At 38.3% G+C, this 6,000-nt stretch overlaps 1 protein-coding gene across 2 annotated transcripts in view; it reads left to right on the top strand.

The window, feature by feature from the left end:
• The window catches only part of LOC115221352 (V-type proton ATPase catalytic subunit A), a 54,543-nt gene that overhangs the window by 4,290 nt on the left and 44,253 nt on the right, over positions 1 to 6,000 (top strand). Inside the window, exon 1 of one of the 2 annotated variants that reach the window (XM_036511004.1) lies at positions 4,127 to 4,138. The exons of the other annotated variant lie outside the window; for it this stretch is intronic. The gene's annotated coding sequence lies outside the window, so the exon portion shown is untranslated. Of the gene's footprint in view, positions 1 to 4,126; positions 4,139 to 6,000 lie in introns of those variants that run through there. 2 annotated transcript variants of the gene reach the window in all.

The raw sequence follows: 6,000 nt of genomic DNA, 5'->3' as shown, positions 1-6,000 counted from the left end.
TTAGCCAGCGGGGTGGCGTCATTCGAAGGCTAAAACAATGCGAACGCATTGTGACCAGCGATGTGTAACAACATCTGATGGTCTGGTCGGTCACGTGACGTGATATATATGTATATATATATATATATATATATATATATATATATATATATATATAATCAATAATAACAAAGGGTAAAATTAATTAATTAAGAAGTAATCAATAATTTCACCCCTTCATTCGGCATGAAAAAAAGGACCATTTCATGGAAAACTCAAGTAATACTTAATAATTAGGGTTCAGCAAAGATTTGCTTTACCACATACCGAAGTTTAGAAATAGCAGCCCAAAAAAAACGTTAGCTATTTGTTCTACTTTAAAAAGGGACTCCCAGAGAAACCAAAATACTTGAAAACAATCCACCCCCCCCCCCCACACACACACACACACTACACTCCACGACACCTAATTCTCTTGCATGTCTTTGGTACCCTCTACAATTTACACAATCAACTATAAACGTATTTCGTTCAATAGTAGCTTTATATAGACGCAGACACATACATACATACACACGGCCTTTTATTTTTACGGCCGACGACCACTCCTCCTGAAAGTATCCCATTTCACAATAACGTGACAGTGAACCCAACCACTTGTAAAATTCTCTCATGCCCCTCTTATTTGCCACTCGCTATCTCAATGCCCCTCCCCTGCCTCGACATCGCCCCAGATTATCAGCTCCCACTGTTAGAAGAGGGGGTCACAATATTTGTGAAATGTCTACTGCAGCTCCCATCTTCTGGTTTCACACACACTCCCTTTCTATCTCTTTGTAATGTATATTATGTAAATATCTGTCATATAATAGGGAAAAGTCACCTGACTTGGTCTTGTGTCTAATATCCGTCACAAGTTCCTATACTTATCATTAATCATAGTAAACACACACACACAGCTACATACTCAATATTATTTCTCTCTCACACATACATACGTACAGACTTACGCACACACACACATGTAAGTTTTTGTGTATGTGCTTGTGTGTGTGTTTGTGTATATTCACACAACTTTTTTGTCTGTTTTGGTACATAACAGTGGTTAACACCATTCATACTCTTTTGCTTCAACTCTGGCAGTTAAAAAAAGACCCCAAACAAAACAAAAACGTTCACTCTTCCATTTTAACTACACCTAAAACAGATCTGGAGAGGGATTAACAACAGACGTTTGTGGCATGGTTCCAGCGACTGAAGACACTCGATGTAGCGCTTACATCAGTGATGTAGCACTTAAAACTAAACAATATCTAATCAATGTTGAAGTCAGTATTGACAGTGAACCGTTTAAAAATGTTAATGGATTGATTTTGATTTGTTGAGATACTTCTAGTTGCAGCAATTCTTGGATTGATACACGAGTTTGTTTTAACCGCCCTTGCTTCTTTTCGCCAGATTGGCTCCTTACCCCGTTCCCCTTTGTGTTTGCTTTCCCATCAGATGTTCTGAAGATTATTCACTGTGTGTGTGAGAGAGAGAGAGAGAGGGGCAACAGTATAATTGGGTGTGTAGCAGTTATGTATGTGTATATGTGTGTCCCTGGGTGTCCACTTTCGTTAGGTGATGAAGGTCACCACCTCAATAAAGAAGTGTGTGTGTGTGCTTGCAAGGGAATTATGGTCTCTAAGCCATTTTGTTAAGCCTATGTAATTATATTTCTTACTCGGAAACCTGCTCCATCTCCCATTTCTTCTTCTTCTGTTTTCTTAGTGATTCTTAAATGTCTTCAAACCATCATTATCTCTGTTTTGCTGTTACTTTACTGTTGTTGCTTAGCCTCAGGTCAAATTTGAAACAGACCTGTGATCACAGGTGTCCCAGCTGTGATTATGTTGTCTTTTTTCCTACACTCTACCTAGGGCTATATAATCTAATTTGTCCATTTTTTAAAATAATGTTTGGATATGATTTGAGAGAAATTTACCTGCTATTTCTAACATATTAAATGATCACTTAATGGCTATTACAGTGGCTTCTCATTCAATACCGGAACCATTGAAAACAGAATTTATTACAGGGAAAGAAAATGTAGGAAGTTGTGGTGCACTAGAGCACATATATTTTAACTAGATTTAGCCCTAGTATCTTACAGGTACTTCATTTGAGCCCTGGAGGGATTTGGCCTCACAACCTTCTTGTACCTGCCTTAGTTTAGTCACTTATTATAGTTCTGATTCTAAATATTGTTAGTAGTCAAGCAAGAAAAGCTTCCTTCTTTTTCTCCTCCATACCTGTTATATAATGTGGTTCACCCTGTAAAGTATATCTATTGAAGAATTTTGTTTTATTTTCTCTTTTGTTAATGAGACAAAATTAATTTCCTTCCAGTACTGAGTTCATATTCTACCAGAGGTGACTGTTTTGTAATTCTACAGATGTTAAAATAAATACCAGTAATATGTTGTGGTTGAGTCATAAAGAGAAATATTTTCTGCTAACTTTGTTTTAACGTAAAATGTTGATGATGGTTGAAGGTGTATAATAATAATAATAATTGTGTACAGTGCTCAGGTGCACTACAACTCATCTAAAGTGTATATATAATCAGGTGTAGTTTCGACGGATTTCGGGAAGCATGAGGTATATTCCAGCATTATTTGACTGCTTTCAGCCATGCGTTAGTGGTGATGCTGAGACATGATTATATAGAAAAATAATGCCTTACTCCAGTGACAATTACCATTTTTCTCTCCACCCAGAAACTAATTTAATAACAGTTCTTTATTGTTGTGTTGTTAGTAGAATTCCCGAGTTAAATATTCTCTAAACAATTCTATTTTCCTATGCCAACCACTGTACAACCTTGTACATTTACTTCATGATTCTCTCATTATTCATTTAGTGCAGTCAAGTTCATGCTTTACTGATAAGGTTGTAATAAGCCTGAAATTGATCTAGAGTTGCCTCCTATACTTGTCAAAATGATTAAAGCAATACTTATTGACTTATATTGTTATTTTTTTAATCATAGCACAGTTAATTTTTATTATCTGCTATTTCTAACATATATCATGATTGATGTATGCATGTATGATTATATATATATATATATATATATGGAGGCGCAATGGCCCAGTGGTTAGGGCAGCGGACTCGCGGTCGCAGGATCGCGGTTTCGATTCCCAGACCCAGTGTTGTGAGTGTTTATTGAGCGAAAATACCTAAAAGCTCCATGACGCTCCAGCAGGGGGTGGTGATCCCTGCTGTACTCTTTCACCACTCTTTCTTCTGTTGGGCTGCTCGCTTAGCCAGCGGGGTGGCGTCATTTGAAGGCTAAAACAATGCGAACGCATTTTGTGACCAGCAATGTGTAACAGCATCTGATGGTCTGATCGGTCACGTGATCACGTGATGTATATATATATCACGTGAGAGAAATTTACCTGCTATTTCTAACATATTAAATGATCACTTAATGGCTATTACAGTGGCTTCTCATTCAATACCGGAACCATTGAAAACATTAGAATTTATTACAGGGAAAGAAAATGTAGGAAGTTGTGGTGCACTAGTGCCTATATTTTAACTAGATTTAGCCCTAGTTTCTTACAGGTACTTCGTCACGTGATATATATATATATATATATATATATGTGGTACCAGTGCCGGTGGCACACAAGAAAACCATCCGAACGTGGCCCAGCCTCATCTGGCACCTGTGTCGGTGGCACATAAAAACACCATCCGAGCGTGGCCGTCTGCCAGCCTCGTCTGGCACCTGTGTCGGTGGCACATAAAAAACACCATCCGAGCGTGGCCGTTCGCCAGCCTCGTCGGCACATAAAATCACCCACTACACTCTCGGAGTGGTTGGCGTTAGGAAGGGCATCCAGCTGTAGAAACACTGCCAGATCTGACTGGCCTGGTGCAGCCTTCGGGCTCCCCAGACCCCAGTTGAACCGTCCAACCCATGCTAGCATGGAAAACGGACGCTAAATGATGATGATGATGATATATATATATAGGCTTGGTAGAACAAGTAGGAGAAATAGAACTCCTTAAATATGCTAGCACTAGCTTACCTCATTATTCAGCTTTCTGTGGATTTAACACTGCTGTTGTTAGTCCACACTCTTCACTACCACACACACCACATGTCCTCACTGCCACAGTATTATACTACCTCACATATCCTCCTTATCTCACTGTGTCCCCATACCACACACATCCTCACCGATACACCACATGTAATATTTGATGTTTATGAAGGTGAGGGCCTCAACTTTACCACCTCCTTGTGGAGCTGGGTTGCTGACCCAATGCCATGTCCTGTGAAACCTAACTATGGAACTATAAACATCACCACCATCAACATCGCTATATCGATGAGCCTCTCTTTCCCTGCCCTTTCATTCTGCTACTACTGTTTAAGTATTATTAATCTATTAGCTTTCAGATATTAATCTACTTGACTTTTGATTCTTTTGCAAACTGTTTACAATATCTAGTAATGTTTACCACCACCACCTTCTCTTATCTCACTCTATCTCTCACTTCCAGTCTCTCTCCTTTCTCTACCACCTTCCCCACTTACTGTTTTCTGTTCCTGTTTTAACCATTGTTTTATGTTCACTATGTAAATATTTAACCCCCACCCCATTTTACACACACACACACACACACACACAAACAAACATGCACTTACTTTTTTTATCTCTTATTTTTGATTTGCAGTAAGTTAAAAAAAAAAGCGACCAAGAGCTGAAAGTTTCATTGATAAGTGCCATGCACGAAACTGTGGGTCAATTAATCACTTTTGTAACTTTCTGCCAATTAAAAATAAAAGATAAAACAACATATACTCATTGAGTTCTATTTCTCCTACTTGTTCTACCAAGCCTATATATATATATAAATATAATAAAGGGCTCCCAAATAAGGAAGCCTAATTCACATATATATATAAATATAGGGATGGTATTATTAAAATACCATCACTAGTGGTAAGCAAATTATTAGCCGTACAGGCAAATTAATAAAATATGCCAGCCTCGTCTGGCCCCCATGCCGGTGGCACGTAAAACGCACCCACTACACTCTCGGAGTGGTTGGCATTAGGAAGGGCATCCAGCTGTAGAAACACTGCCAGATCAGACTGGAGCCTGGCGCAGCCTTCTGGCTTCCCAGACCCCACCTGAACCGTCCAACCCATGCTAGCATGGAAAACGGACGTTAAACGAACGATGATACATACAATATCAGATATGTACATATATATGCAAGGGTACTACATGAGTACCTATATCGCTAATTATAGAAGTCAGAAAGTACTTCTGTACCACCGAAAAATCACAAATCTATTACAGACAAGATAGGAAAAAATATCAGTGAACAATGATAATGTCTTACCTCAAATGGGTCAGAACAAGTAAATGCTGGTTAACTCGGTACCGGTTTCGAAATTTAGCGCCACCTAGACACGTGATTTCTCATCAGCCAAAGTCCGCCAGCTAAATAACTACTAACATTCTCCCCCATCATGCCTGTGAAAGTTCGCTTTATATATATATATATATTTATATATATATATATATTTATATATATATATATATATATGTTAGGAAGGGCATCCAGCTGTAGAAACATTGCCAGATTAGACTGGAGCCTGGTGCAGCCTTCTGGCTTCCCAGAACCCCGGTCGAACCGTCCAACCCATGCTAGCATGGAGAACGGACGTTAAACGATGATGATGATGATGATACATGCATACATCAATCCTGACCTTTAAATATTTAATACTTATTTTAATTGTTATTTTGTCTGTAATTGCAGTTTTTCACTCCATGTAATTAATGTTTTTCTATATTTACTTTTGGTTTCATTATCATCATCATCTTTAATAAAATATGACCAAGTAATTATTTGTCTCCATCCTTTTACTTAATATTTGGTTCAAAGCAGTGTTTGTTGACACTAAAAAAGCAATTTGAAGGCTACAATTAGCTGTACTCTCTTGTA

Source organism: Octopus sinensis, linkage group LG18, assembly GCF_006345805.1.
Source record: "Octopus sinensis linkage group LG18, ASM634580v1, whole genome shotgun sequence".
NCBI classification, from domain to species: domain Eukaryota; kingdom Metazoa; phylum Mollusca; class Cephalopoda; order Octopoda; family Octopodidae; genus Octopus; species Octopus sinensis.
This window is presented reverse-complemented; position numbering and strand designations above follow the sequence as displayed.